The sequence below is a fragment of the Falco biarmicus genome, chromosome 13, assembly GCF_023638135.1.
Source record: "Falco biarmicus isolate bFalBia1 chromosome 13, bFalBia1.pri, whole genome shotgun sequence".
NCBI classification, from domain to species: Eukaryota; Metazoa; Chordata; class Aves; order Falconiformes; family Falconidae; genus Falco; species Falco biarmicus.
Genome location: NC_079300.1, coordinates 11350550 through 11365842, shown reverse-complemented (window position 1 = coordinate 11365842; position 15293 = coordinate 11350550). Strand labels below are relative to the sequence as shown.

The window sequence follows — 15293 nt, the reverse complement described above, 5'->3', positions numbered from 1 at the left end:
CTTAAATTGCCAAGATATCAATTACTTTCTTGAAATTGCCCAGTCCAAGTGCCAACTAATTATTACGAGGTGAGAAACAGGGTCATGCTGTGCTATCTCCTACAGAATCATTTATTTAGAAATTATTAGGCACTCTTAAAGATTGATTTTAGAGCACCGGAGGATGCAGTAATTACAGTAATCAGAAACTTAAAAAAAAAAACCCAAACCAAACACCACTGAACTGAAGACTTCACACTGATCAAGACTCTGGACTTTGATCTTGATTTTCTCAAAGACATCCCCCAAAGCCACATAGGTCTTATCCACTGGGAAGACCGCCTACATGAGGTTGGATATAGATTTGAAGTATTCTGTTGATACAATAAATTTCACATATAGGCACTGTTTTTTCTAGAATTTCTGTGGGGTTTATACTTAGCTTGTACCAGCTTAAAAGAAGCCTAGGGTCATTATACTGGTACCTTTATAGTGATCTAACCCTTGAAATCCTGTATAGAAGAATGGTATAAGTGATACCTGTGCAAAAAAGGAGAGAAACTGAGTACAGGTTTATTCATATTATAGGATGTAGATGATGTCCAGCATCCTATTCACACTGAAGAGTTCCTCAAGAGTTGTTCAAACTCACCCTTGGGTAGTTTTGCAGCCTAGGAAAAAATATAAACAACATGTGGTGTTTAAATTGGTGAGAAGGTTCTATTGCATGGCTTTGCTTTGTCTAAGGATCATCCCTAATTAATATACCTTAGTGCCAGGAAGCCTTGTAGTGTGGTATCCTGGGTGCACCCTATTGCACTTATGCTGCTATAATGATAATCTTCTCTAGAACTGCAGTTGTGTATGGCAGGATCATTCAGTCCTTATATTCAGTTCCACAGCATGGACCAATGACAACATCCAACTCTTCTTGGACTCATTCTGCAAAATAAAAGGCCTAATAATGAGTATTCAAGAAGGCAGTTGATGTATAGATTCTATGTAGAAACTCAAGATTTCCAGAACACCTTACACTGCAGGATCTGGGCAGCTGAGTCAACTGCATTTTGCCTATTATCCTGCCATGAGCAAGGACAGCGACACGTGTAAGTGCAGACACACATGTTTCTCACCTTGTGCTTTCAGATATACCATCATGGAGAGCTCAGCATAAAGTGATAGTGGTGGTACCTGAGCCCGCTATGAAGAGATCTGTGATTGATTGCGTTCTGAATGTACAGAGTGGGTCATCCTTAGCCTGCAGATATGAGACAGGCAATGACATTTAAGACTGGTTTAATAGCATAGCAAAATCCCAGCAACAGAGCTTTTTTTCATCACGGAGTCCGTACTGAGTTGATGAAGCTGGGGAGACAGCAGCCATGTAGCTCTGTTTAAAAAAATTATCTTGATGACTGAGAAAGACTGCATACAATAAACTTTCTTTCAGTCTATGGTGGAACAACATTACTCTCTTTGTGGTGGCTACCAAAGAATATCCTCAGTACTTACACCAAACTACCTCAATCTTTTGAGTTTGAATTCAAAGAAAGAAATAATAGAACAGTCTCTCAGGAGGAAAAGGAGAAGAAGAAAGTAGGAGTACAGCTAGAAATACCTTAACTACAAGGATTTAAAATATGTTGCAGCTGCACAAGAGGTAATTGTTACCTTTAACATCTGAGCTAGGTATGCATCAATGAAGTTCTGTGGCTCTGCAGGCACCCAGCTCTTCTGGTGGCTCTTGATCTCATCCTTAATAAGTGTTCACAGAACCCAGAAGTGTGTTAGTGCCTCTAGCAGTCTCATTAACACACAGTGATGGGAAAGTGTTGTAGAGCTGCACCTGGAAACACGCACAAGGAACACCATGACATCTTGGCTTCATAGTGCATTTAAAGCCTGAATGTTCACAGCTGAACTGTGCCTAACCATTGCTACGATCCAGATCTATTACTTGTCTGACGATAGGAAATGAATGACCACCTAGTTAAAAAAAAAAAAAAATACCTTGGAGAGAAGAAGTGTGTGAATGATGACCATTGCCATCCAGTTAACTTTCCAGATTGCCTGCTCTCCACTAGTAACTTTCAGATTTGGAGGATTTAAATGCCCCTGAGTACAGTTTTTCTTATATTTTCTGTGTGAAGTCTTTCCCATATGACCTATTCCCTCCTAAATCTTAAGTCAACACTTGGCGGTAGTTCCCAAAGCCACAACCATGTTAGTGTGTCCTGTTTTTTCCAGGTAGTTCTTGCAGCCCAGTCTAACACAGGAAATCAGGGCTATTACAAACCCTTTCAAGGCACCAGCTAAGAGGAAAAACCTGATTCTGGCCCCAGGGCAATATTGATGCTGAATAATATCAATGTAAAGTCAGATCCATTTCTCTGAGGAGAGCTAATACAAGGGATTCAATGGACCTGTAGAGAAAGCAAGCCAGGAATGGTTGCAGAAGTATTATTATTGAGAAAGAAGGGGACAGAAGTGAGCCCCCGTGGTTTTAGAGTTCAGTGTTTATTTAAGAGCTCTTCTTCCTCCCTGTGCATTGGCAAAGAACAACCATTTCATGCCACAGCTTACTGAGTCAGTTCTTGCTCACCTGAGGCTAAGGTGCTGTGGAATTCTGCCACAGCCCGGGAGCCTCTGAGCAGCCTCTGACATATGGCATCCTCTGTGGAGAAGCAATGTCGAAAAAGCACACCAGGAATCACGTTGTTGGTAGAAGGAGTGGGACAGAGATCCATGCCTACAGAGCAAGCTGAATTGTTAACTTCTTTTATAGGCTGTGACATTGAGTTCCCATCCCAGCCTGCTCTTGATTTGCATGGGATTACACAAGTAGCTGAGCCTGCAGGAGTCAAGATGCAGGAGTCTAACTGGGAGATGGTTCTTCCGGCTCCTTTATGAGTGACGGAAAGATTCCACCTTATATAAAAGTGCATAATCAGCACAATTTAGGAGTCTCTCATCTGTCACTTTCTCCCATAAAGGGTTAGCATGAAAGCAATGAGTCAGGCATGATGTTCCAGCCAAGTGCAAAATGAATTATGAAAGCATCAGCTGCATAAACCTCCCATTGAGTCTACTGCAGAAATTGAAACTTCCAGTAGAAAAAGCAGGGTTGGAAATAAGAATGAGCCCATGTCATGACCACATACAGATCTATATTTCACCTCTTTATCTGGCAAAAAACCTCAGTCAGGCAGCAAGCTTCCTCCTGGATCCAAGCTTCCAGGCTTTTCTTCCCTAATCCTAGGTTCCTCAGAGTCATGAGGCTGAATTGTCTCTGCTGCTTCCAGGTGTGCCCGTTGGCAAAGGTGATGCCTGCAACAAAATGGAGAAGGACCGGGGAGAAGTATGGGGCTGGTGTATCCATAAGCAGGACTGGTGAATTCGTAGTGGTTCCAAGATCTACCACCATGAGTTTGGAAGGATCCCTGGCAGTATTTATATGGGGAATCAGAGGTGTTTATGCTGGTTTTTCACATCTATTTGATCCTTTTTGCAGGAAAAAAGTCCCATGCCTGTCTTTCCTTTTCTGCTCTTTTACCTAGAACTGTGCAGTCAACACACAATGGGTCCTCCTGGCTGACATTTTTACAGTTTTACACCTTTTACTGCAAAGACTTGAGATAGCTTGGTAACATGCTCAGTAGCTAAGAATCGCCATAAGGATATGCAAGTATATAAATGGGAAACATATTAGTTTTGTGTGCTGAATGTATATTTGGGACCTAGTGTTTGAGAAGGACATGCAGCAGTGGTTCTGTGTGGATAACTGGCTAGCTGAAAAGGGTCACATAGACATAGTCCAGCTGGCTGGACAAAAATGCACATCGCTCTCAGCTTATCTGAAGTAAAGCAAAATACACTGTCTTTGGCTGTTCTTGTTACACAGTAACAGGAAGATTTTGGTGGGAAAAGAAGCAGGTGGGAACAGAAAACTACAGAAGAGAAACAAGGGGCGGGCTTGGTATTTAGGCAACTAACCAATAATGAGCTTAACTTTTGTAATATGTATGAGCTAATTATAAGAAGGCATAAAAGGTGACTGTAAGAGACAATAAACGAAGTCTGCTGATCACTCATATTGAGTGACTGTGTCTTCCCTCCGTCGCGACAGTTCTGCAGCATTCATCTTGCTACCAAGAGCAGTTCCACTTGACAAGAGGCATTAAGAGTAGATGCAGTCATTGTACCAAACCCCATTCTCTAAACAGCTCATTCTGCTAGAAATATTTCAGCATATACAACAGAAAGTGTCATAGGGGCCTCCCATGACATCCTAAAAATGAATGTCACAAGTCTCTCACAAAATTATTCTGCATGTCCAGTCAAGGCATCCTTCACTGCTTGAAATCCATTTAGCAAAATAACTGGTGTTTTTCGTAGCCAGAGTGTGTATTTCCATACATCCTGGGCATCTAGCGAGACAGTAAGACACATGATGACCTAAGGATATGTGACACTTATAGAGAGGCCCTTCCAGTTCTTGGTGGTACTCTTAGGCCAGAGCTCAAAGACTACATCTATTATGTAAGGGCTGTTTTGCAGCTCTTGGCATTGCCCAAGAAAGGGGCAGGAGAAATTTCATCCTGCTGTCAGAAAATAGAAGAGGTTGGAAACATGTTTCACTATTAAAATCTTGAAAGGCTTTCACTATTATTAATGCATTGCATTATTTTTTATGGCTGTTATCATTCATGTATCTACAATATATATAGCCATCAGAGCAACACCTGTGTCATGTTACCCAGAAATACTTCAGTGGAATTTCTTCCATTTACATTGTCCCACTAGAGGTGATTGATGGATACTGCAAAACCATAAATATTGCTTTTATTATATTTTCATGTTTATTTGTTTTCCAATCATACAGCTTTTTCAGTGTATTAGTACTTCCGCAAGGAACAGCCTTCATGGTTAAAGTGCAAATTATAGTTGTAATTAATACATGCAGCCATTAGATGGTAATGTTTGCTTACCGTTACACTGAGCATTGTGCTTGCAAAGTCTAGCACAGTGAGCAGTTAAGCCAAATTTTTCAGATGTAGCCATAGATCTGAAGCATCTCCTCCAAGATGTGCTGAGTATTATGAACTGCCTGGGAAGTACTTAGCTCCTGCAGATCCTACTGATTGCCACCAAACTCCAGCTGGAGTTTGGGTTCTCAGTAGTTCTGCAAATCAAGTCTCTGGCAGCTGTAAATTAGAGACCAGTTTTAAACTCTTTGACCCTGGGTAGTTGAGAAAGACCTGGCTGCATAGAGGGAGGGAGGATGAGCTGGTGTTCCCTTGCTCAAAGATTTGGGACTTCAGATAGGAACAACATCAGTTAGCTTGTGACTGTGGGATAGAAGGTAAGGATTTCTAAACATCTGTTTCAGGGATTTTAGAGTATAAAGCAGAGGGATGAATAAATACCATGCCTGCACATGGTTTTGGTATTACATATATTTGTATATGTTACGCCAAACCAGATGTAATTATATATATTTATGTAACTATATATGTAAAGTGTGAGCTTTTTCTGAGCAGTTGCAGTACTTCAGTAATATAGGATGGACACTCGAAAGATTAAAAAGTGTATCTCTGCTCTAGGGATTTTCAGGGAACCGGTGAAAACACATTTGTAAACTCATTAAGAGTTTGACTGAGCGCATTTTCCACATGTGCCCCGGCTTTTGTAGTCCGCTCTTAGGAATCCACTGGTAATGTGTTGCTGAACTCACATATGTTGCTCAGGAACATCTATCTATAAACATGACTGCATTTCTCTGGAGGTGGGTGCAGACCTCCTCCTTTGCAATTTTTGGAAAAAAGGCATTTCAGGGATTCTGAAATACGCAGACCATACTGAAAACACATGCAAATATGATCAGGCACCCAGCTGCTGCCACTTGCTGTGAGAAATGGCTGTTTTCTGTAGTGGAGAATAATTTGAAGAGTGGTTTTCACAGCAGTTGGAGTCCAGTCTTTGGCCTTAATAGCCTAAGTAAGGTGGAAAGGGAGGAAGAAACAAGTGCTTGAAACCCCATATTGGATTCTATCTAGTACTGGAAGGAACTGCAGAGCCTGTTTTTTTTCTTCTGTACATGCAGGAAAATAGGGAGCCTCAATGATGCCTAGTCTCACATGCTTCCCAGGCTTAATGACTCTCCTTTTTATCAACATTGCTGCATTTTCTAGGATAGCCAGAAATGGGGTCATGGCCTGAATCCTGAGCATGAATCCTTCCTGGCTCACTCTCCAGCAGCACATAGAGAAAGAGAAGGGTCCTGTGGGTCTTTTTTGGCAGATGCAGTGTGTAGACCACATTAAGAAATGTCAGCAACATTACTGTCTTCTGTCTGTGCCTCTAGACTGTCCAAGAGAAAATAAAGGGCAGAAAACCAGTGTGATGATACTCTACCATACCAAATAGTACATACAATGTCACCTAGCTGCAGTTCTGTGCAGCTGCTTATATATGTATATAAGCAAATGAATTAAGACTTTAATCTATCTACTTGATTGTTTTGCAGTGCACATCAGCTCTCATGATTACTGACACTTACCCTCCCAAACAAGCAGAACTCTGGGGAAGAGGAACTTCTGTCTCAGCGCAACCTTCAAAACTGTAACACCACAGGTAACAAAGCTTTTCTTCATCCTTTCCCCTTCATTCCTATCCTCAGAAGCAAGGACTGCCTTTAAGCAGTAACACCTCCAGTATGCTGCAGTATCAACTGCTTCTGCACTGGCCAGGCCAGGTGTCCATCTGAGGAAGCCTTCCAGGGCCTTGCTATGCCAAGACATAACCAGCCAATGGCAACATTGCTGAAGTAAGGGCTACAGGATTCAGTCCTCAAGCGCATAAGCTTTGCTTTCTGCCTCTTTTTGATGAGTGTTGCTTATTCTTACCATTTCCTTTTCTCCCTCCTTGTAATTTGTACTGTAGTAACAGGTTTCCTTTGGCGTTATTTGTGACTGTGTGACTGTTCAGTGATTTGTACCATTTGCAACTGTTGCTACAGGCCCTGTCCACTCACTACTAGTTCTGTCTAAAGTCCAACAGGGAGACACAGGGCTTGAAGTTCTGCCTAGAACGCTTACAGTTCAGACTGAAGCCAGGAAGGAGCAGAAAGATGCTTTTACATTCTAGCCAAGGATACATTAAGAGTCTATACCTGAACTATTCATGAAACTATAAAAAGCATCAGTACCTTCAAGAGTGTTCCATGGTGAATTTGGAAGTCCAGTGTCCACAGCTTGCCAGTAGAGGGGAGAGGTGTTGGTCCTGGAGGCAGCTTCCTTTGGGCCCCCTGGATGTTCAGGAATATCAGAGAAATCCAGACGCAGAAAGACAAGAACACCCACAAAAGTTTGGCCTTTAGAAAACATTGCTGTCCTCACGTCCCTCCTCACTCAGCTGCTAGCCCCAGAGCCACCAGCCTCCAGATCCACAGTGCCACAGGCATTAGTCCCATCGGAGCACTGGCACAGCACAGGCAAATCAGTCATATCTAGTGCCAAGGGAATGCAGCTGGGCCACAATGGAGTGTGCCCCTTGAACTGTAACAGAGTGAGCAGGAAGAATGGATCAGGTGAACTGAGGTGGGCCACTTTTCAGCTATCTCGGTGAGAACAAGGCTGGTACCCTGGTATGGACATTAGCTTAGACTTTTAAAGACCTGATTCAAATCCCTGCTGTGCTATAGACCTCCTCTATGATTCTGGGCAAGCTGCTTCATGTGATTTCATGTTACAGCCAGTTTGTAATCTGGCTATAAGCAAGATGCCTTGAAAACAAATAGTCCCATGCCCTCATTTTCTCTTTCACCAGGGTTCAATCTAGCAACCAGAGAACTATAAAGTGACTGGATTCATTTGGCTTCTCTGGTGGAAAGTCTTTCATTTTTAGCTACAGTAATAGTTTTCTGCAGGGTCAGCAGTCTAAACCCGCTCATCTGCTGGCTGCTGTCTCACTAAGCAGAGGGAGAATATGACCAAGGACAAAAGAGGCAGGACCACCCCTGTGTCAGACTCACTGATCATTTTAGCTGCAGCACAAATCTTTATCTGTGTCCTCTGTGCTTCAGAGTCCCTCCTACTTGAGCTCCTAGGGCTGTAGCTGTCACAAATACATTCCCAGTTAACCACTCCAGTGACAGTAGACAGAGGATGACCCTGTACAGAAATTATATTACACTCTCTGGTGGTTGTTTCCTTCTAATGCACTAAAGCATTCTCAGCTAATGCCCTGATAAGATTTTATAGGCAGTAAGTGTACAGATGGCTCAGGGATGGAGAGACATGATAATGGAAGAACTTTATGGAAGACTGAAAAAAAAATTGATAAATTTGATACTCTTCAGAAACATTGTGAAAGACAACGGAGCACTGCAAAACACTTCAAGAAACCATGCAAAAAAGCCCAGGAATTGCCAGCACTGTTATCTCCCCCAAATAAAGCCTTTCTCTGAGAGATGTTTTTAGTTTTGTCCATCTTCAGCATCAGGAAATTAAAGGACTTTCAGGGTGTCTGCCACTGCTGGGAAGAGGCTGTACTGTGGGGAGGACAGTGGTGGCCTGTAAGGGAAAAATTATTTTGATCCCGTGTTGCAGCTGGGTGTTAAGGATGGGAGTTTTCCCTCATTGAATGTGCAGCTGACAGCATGGCTGTCTCATCAGGACCACCCTGGGAGGGGCCTGGGCAACTGGTTGGCTCAGCATCATGGCTGCAGGGACACTGTGCTCTCTACTGCTATCTTACAGGCTTGTTACATGCCCAGCTCCCCCTGCTTTCATTCTGACTTCCATGGAATGGAAGAAACAGTGAATACTTCTTGCCAAGGTGCAAGGCAGCAAGATGCCTGGGTGAGTCCATGGTACTTAATAAATCAAAGACATGTTTGTCAGCTCACAGAGAATACGAACTTCCAGTTGGATGCAGTTTTACAAGTTTACAAGTCTTTACCTTTACACTTTGTGCTGACCTCGGTGTGTTCTCCAAGAAAGCACAATCCAAGTGGGCTTGCATGTGACCTCCTCTGGGATAAGAAAAATATGGAGCAGTGCCCAGTGCAGAGTGGTCATTGCGGTTTCTGTTTCTGCCAAAAAGAGATCATGGAGAACCCAGACCAGGTTGTCTTCATCAAATTGCAGAGCTGGGATTGCCTTTAATACTCAGGCAAGAGAGGGGCAAGTTTAGAGTACAACTGACATTACAACATGTGCAGTCATCAACTTCAGCAAACAATGATTTGCAGAATTTCTGATTTTCCAAAGCAAATAAATGTGAAGAGCAGTAGGAGATAGTAATAATATCTGATAAGTCTCTGTTTCTTCATGTCTGAACAATGTATCCTGTCTCATAGGCAGTGTTAAGAAGTGCTCTGAATGATAGCAAAAGATCAAGCTGAAAGTTTTTCACTGGCAGATGTTTCTTTAAGAGAACTGATTGCTGAATTCAGAACACTCCATGGGATTTTCTTATTTCAGTGAAAGCTTTAGGACAAGTTTATAGAGTCCCACTCCTCCACCCCTGTCCTCCTGTGCCATACTGCAGGGACAGAGTCCTGTGGTATCCCTGGAAACTGCATCTGTTGTGCGTTCCCTCTTTACCAAAGAATGTGCAATGCATGTAAGCTCTTGACAAGTTAAAAATTTCTTGTGAAGATCTGGGAAATGGTTCAAGAACCAGGGCAAGATATAAACAAGTATCAAACACACAGCAGCCTTGCCTTTATTCTTTCTACTTAAATTCCCAGCAGTGCTCTCAACATATTAAAGCATCCAAGATAAATTTTGGCAGTAAGAACTGCTATTTAATTTTACTAAGAGATGTGTTTTGGCATCATGAAGCTGGTTCAGTTTCTCTGTTTCAGGACTCTGTTTCTCAGTTTCAGGACTCTGATTAGCAGCATCTAAAATATATATGGCTAGAACACCATTAGGAAACATCTGAAACACCTAATCTGAATGACTACAAAAAAAGAACTCCTTGTTTGTCAGGAAAATTAAGATTCAGAGAAGTCAAAATCTCAAGAAATAGTTTCTTCTCATCTGACAAACAAGCTTTTTAGATACTTTTGCCATAGTGCCATACTGTCAACTAGGATCCAACTGCTGCTGTAACTGTCTTGCAGGCTTTTCATGTTTTGTCCTGTGGATCATACCTGGATTTTTCAGGTTTTTTTAAATTTCTTCATATTGTTCACTATTCCATTTTTGCTGCTTATATTTTTAATTTTCTTTCTCTTGTAGGACTCCTCTGTCTCAGTCTTTCTACATCTGCAAGATATGATCTTCAAGCAGTTAATTGGCTCTCCTGGGAACAGCTGCGCAGAACCAAAGGTACTTATAGGAGATTGGGAGATGGTACCCAAATTAAAGATGTCATTCACTATTCACCTGAATCATGTTCTCTACATGACACTCATGGAGAAATAATTGCTGTGAGCCTAGCAAGAAGAGCAATCAATATTTTCCAGGCCATGCTGTGTAAGGTTGTACCAATGTCTCTCTGGAGGGTGATAACAGAAAGAACCCAGCCCACAGCCAGTGGAGGTATAGAATAGAAGTGGTAATCCCAGCAGCTTTGGTAGTAAGTAGATAATTCTGTGTAATATCATGTCCTGCCTGAGATGCTAATCACAAGGAAACAGAAATGAAGTTTTCTAAAGCAGAGGAGAAATTATGTCCTTTTAAGTGTCTTTTTTATAACGTTGCACTATTATTGCAATGAATATTTTCAAGAAAGCCTATTTCCTCCTTCTTATATCTTATATAGTCGTATGGTGAAGTCTGCATGCTCTGCTACGCAGCAATAACCTACATACAACAAACACCTCTGAAGGAATTTTGAGTGCTAATGTATGACAGTACAGGTTGTTCACAGCAGTGGTCTGTTGACACTGAACAACACTGGAACTAGGGAAACTTCTCAAGTCTTACCTGGCATTTGATGATTAAAACCTCTGAAAACTCCTTGCAATTTAGTGGGGCCTCTGCGACTTCCAAACCTGGTCTACTGTCATACCACAGGGTTTATACTTAACACTGCCTGGTATGGATTTGTCTATTCAGGGGCACCTCTCTTGAGTCACCTGAGTGCACATTGGTTGCCAAAGAAGCTCAGAATTAAAAGAAGAATGGTGAATTCTCGTAATTGCTATGCTAGAAATTATTATAAAAAGCATGAAGTGGGAAAATACCTGTGAAATGGGTCCTTCCTGCAAGCAGACAGGTCTCCTCTGGGTCATCCCTTCATTGCCTTAGCTATAAGCCAGCAGTGGCAGATCCTGTCTTACACCAGACCCTGTTTTGAGACTCCAGGGCTCTGATGACAATACCTGACAACAGACTGGATCTCACTGTGGCAGTAGATCTCTTCATTCTCCTTCCTTCTGCATATGTTTAAGGGCATTTGTCCCTGTTGCAGCTTGGATTAGTAGCAGACACAGGCAATAGCACAAAGAAAATGTCCTCTCAGCTTGTTTGCATGTGTTTTTCATGGACATACGCTTCCCTGGTGGCATGTTGATTTCTTTCCCTGGGAACCATCTTCCTGATTAGAAAATCATTCAATACTGGCTTGTCTGATTTCTCCTCTCCCGGGACGATATGGCTTCCTCTCCCAGATGATATGGCTCCCCCTCTAACAGCCTTCATGACCTTTTGCAAACTAGCAAAACTTCTGATTCTGACTCAAGGCGCTGCATTACGTCCTTGAAGACAAAACACATACCTTGTGGAATGCCAAAGTGGCTAGTCATTTTCCCCTCTTCTAGCAGTTTGAGGATCTAGGTTGTTCCATGACATCTTCGTGCCTCATTCTGGAGAGAATTTCTTACTGAGAATTTCTTATTCATGAGGTTACACTGGAGAGTGATAGGTCTTAAGGAATAATGGGCTGGGGAAGAGTGAGTCCTTAACTGAAATGTACTAGTGACTGTATTGGTTACCACCAAATGTGGCAAAAGAAAGGTAGGTAAGTCAGTGTAATTTAGGTTGGTATTTTTTAAGGAGAGAGGCTTAAATAAATCCATATTTATTGAATGGAACACCATGGATTTCTTTGGAAGTTCAGTACTGCTAAATACCATGCCACTTTTAATTTTATTTGAACTTGGAAATCTCTCCGTTAGGCTGCCTGTGCTTGCAACAATAAACTAAAGGCTTTTTAATTGACTTAATTGTTCCCTGAGGGTGAAAATACTGCTTTCTCAGTTGGCTTTTGGCTGAGTCACAAACACTCCATTTTCATTCCCTCTCAGGCTCAGATGGCTCCCCTAAATCCATGCTTTTTTCCATGGACTCCGGCAGTGATGTATGTTTTTGCAAGAGTAAGCTACAGGTACAGCATTGCTCCATATATAACACATCTTATTTATGTGGCATCTTTTGATTATTTTATAATTTATCTGTTAGCTAATTTAAATACATAAGTTGTGTAATTTCCTCCAAATGTTTTGTTGGCCAGGGTTCTATCTGAAACAAACATCCCAAAGCTTGTTCCCAGTGGTGGGGAGAGGAGCTGGGTCAGGAGGGCTGGTCTCCTTTGCTCATCGCAGCTCAGACACTGCTAGGCTAGGGAAAAAAAATTGGAGCTGCTAAATGCTTCCTCATGTCCTTGCTGATCCCTGTTTGTCCTCAGTGCTGGCCACGACAAGAGCTGAACTTCTTTTACTCCAACAGTCCCACCACTTCTCTACACTTGTAATTTTTCTTTTCTGGAACCTCCAGCAGGGCAGGGGCTGCTAGGCTGAGATTTTTTTAGTATATGACGCTTTTGCACCAGCCATTTCTCACCTAGTGCATTGTAGTCTCTCAGCTCCTGCTGAGACTTGCCTCTAACCCAGAGGGGAGAACTGTAAAAGCTATTTTGAATGGAAATTTTATTCCATGTACATGGAGGGAGAAAAAAATTGAAATCCTTTTGATTTGGGCTAAAAAATAGGGCCCACAGCTGCTGTGTTTTTTAAATGTGATTGCTTTATTTCCTGTGGATGTCTCTACAGCAAGAAGAAATCTATAGTTAAACGTATGATTTTTTTTTTCATTTTTATAATATATATTTCCATGTATTTGTGCATATAAAGCCATTGATTTGCTCCAGCTAATATGAGCTGCTCATGAGCAGCAGAGCACTGTGGAACCACCTTAACAGATCATTCATACAGATTTATAGTGGCTCCTCAGACCATGCTGGAGAATGACCCAGATAATTTAGGACTATTTTTTCCTCTATTTTATTGTACCCACATCTGTCTGGGTTTATTCTATCTATTATTTTCTACCTTGTGTCTTCATTTTTATGTTCATCCAGACCAATAAAACCCTTTTTCCTCTAAGAGTTCTGCAAGGAGTTTAGAATAATTTTTAAATGTCACATTGCAAAGCTTGTTCTACTCTTCAATTCTTCTAAATCATCAGTGAGGACATTAAATCAAGTCCAACCTAACACTAGATCACTTTGTACCATCCCTGCTAGTATACCTTACCTTGTTCAGGGAGTATCCAGCCATGCCTGTGAGTTTTTACTGAGACTAATTGAAATGAATCTTTTCATACATGTACAGAACATCCCAAAATAGCCAAATCCAGCCATGGCACTGAGCACAGTAGAGTAGGTGTACCTAGATGCCAGAAGGGTATTTGCAGCAGGCAGTGCCTGAAAGCACCTGCTGCCAAGAGTACCAGCAGCAATGCAGGTTTCAGGCACATGCATTAAGTCTTTGAAGCCCTGGCATTGTACAATTCAAAGGAATCACAGGATGGAAGCTGCTCTGTGGAGGATGCCACAGGGGCATCTCAAAGGTGGACAAGATTACCAGTACTCAGGAGTGCAGGTTCAAACTCATTTTGACAGAGACTAAAAGAAGGAAAAGACTTTTTAAAAATATAAAGCAAACTTAAAATCATCCTGAGACTTGCAGTCACTGTGTCAAGCTGCTTTAAGTCTAAAGCACCCTCAGACCTTATGGAAGGCCAGAAGATGGCTTTCTAGCAGTGGATTGGCAGACTGGACAGAAGTTGGACAGCAGATCTGCCAAGGCTGCTTCTTGGTCCTGGAAAAATAACAACGCTGCAGCCAGTGACAGTGGGGTAGAGCACTGAATGCAGGCCTTACTCTGGAGGGAGCTAAGGTAGCAGCTGTTTCAGTGGAGGCTGGGAATTGCCATTGCCTCAGCAAATGGGAGTTTTCACCAGCATGAAATATAAGGATACAGGCAGGTTCCCATGAATATAATGTCCTAGGCACACACTTGTAACTCTGTCCTTCCCTAGGGATGTCTCAGGTCTAGAAAAAGATCTGTCAGCTTTGGTTTTTAGCTACAGTAGGAGGTATGATTAGAAACAGTCCACATTTAGACCAAATTAAGATTCTTACAGGCTCTTCTAACAGCTGCCAAACCTCAGTGAGGAGGTACTGGCTTTCTACCAGTCATGGCCACTTCTTTCTTTTCCCCTGGTGTATCCTTGTTTTCTTCCTTTCTTCCCTTACTCCAAGCACTGTTTTTTGCTCACCTGCCATCTCCCCCAAACTCCTATCCACCTTTACAAGACATATTGTTCTCTCCCTCCAACACATCTTTCTTTGTAAGGGCTCTCAGGCTCAGCCCCTGAACCCCAACATCTGTCCCTAGATTCAGGGAACAGTTTTTTTTCCCCAGTACTTTCAGTTCCAGGTCAGATACCTTTTCTCCCATCCTCAGCTCACAGCCTTTTATAAAATTCAGTTACGGCCAAGGCTTCCATCAGATTTCACTAGCAGCAGAAGTGTTTTGCTCTTCAGCTGTTTCTAGATTGGCAGCAAAGCTACAGCCCTTGCCTCAGCACTGTCTATGTCCTGCTCAGGCACTGCCGTCCTGCACACTGTAAGAACAGAATGGGTTGCAAGGACCACTCAAAGCTGTGGAGCCAGGCAGTTGTCTCTTTTGTCCACTGTTCACATTCAAACTGATCAAACTGATCAGTCCTATGTAACACAAACTCCTGCTCAGGCTGTGGTAAAATGCCTCTTTGAGAACCAGCTACCCCCATCTCCCTTCACTGGCCAAACACAGCAGTGCTAATAATTAAGCAACATTAATACTGACCACATAAATTGAGTGACATTAATACTGACCACTTAAACTTGAGCTCTGTTATACCCCTGCTGGGCAGTGGAAGTGGATTAATAGATGAGATCGGAAAGTTAAGGCTCCCCTATTGAAAGGATAAATTAATATTAAAGATTGGTGGTTTGTTAATAAATACACTGATAATCAAGTTACATGAACCTTATCTCTTACAAAGTTGACTTATCTCTCTTTGCTGATGGGA

General features: G+C 42.2%; 1 protein-coding gene across 1 annotated transcript in view; it reads left to right on the top strand.

Annotated features, from left to right (window-relative positions):
- Nucleotides 1-15293, top strand: part of LOC130158006 (cytochrome P450 2J2-like) — a 119861-nt gene that overhangs the window by 1779 nt on the left and 102789 nt on the right. Inside the window, exons 2-4 of the mRNA XM_056358235.1 lie at nucleotides 6506-6612; nucleotides 8739-8840; nucleotides 10230-10319. The gene's annotated coding sequence lies outside the window, so the exon portion shown is untranslated. The remainder of the gene's footprint in view (nucleotides 1-6505; nucleotides 6613-8738; nucleotides 8841-10229; nucleotides 10320-15293) is intronic.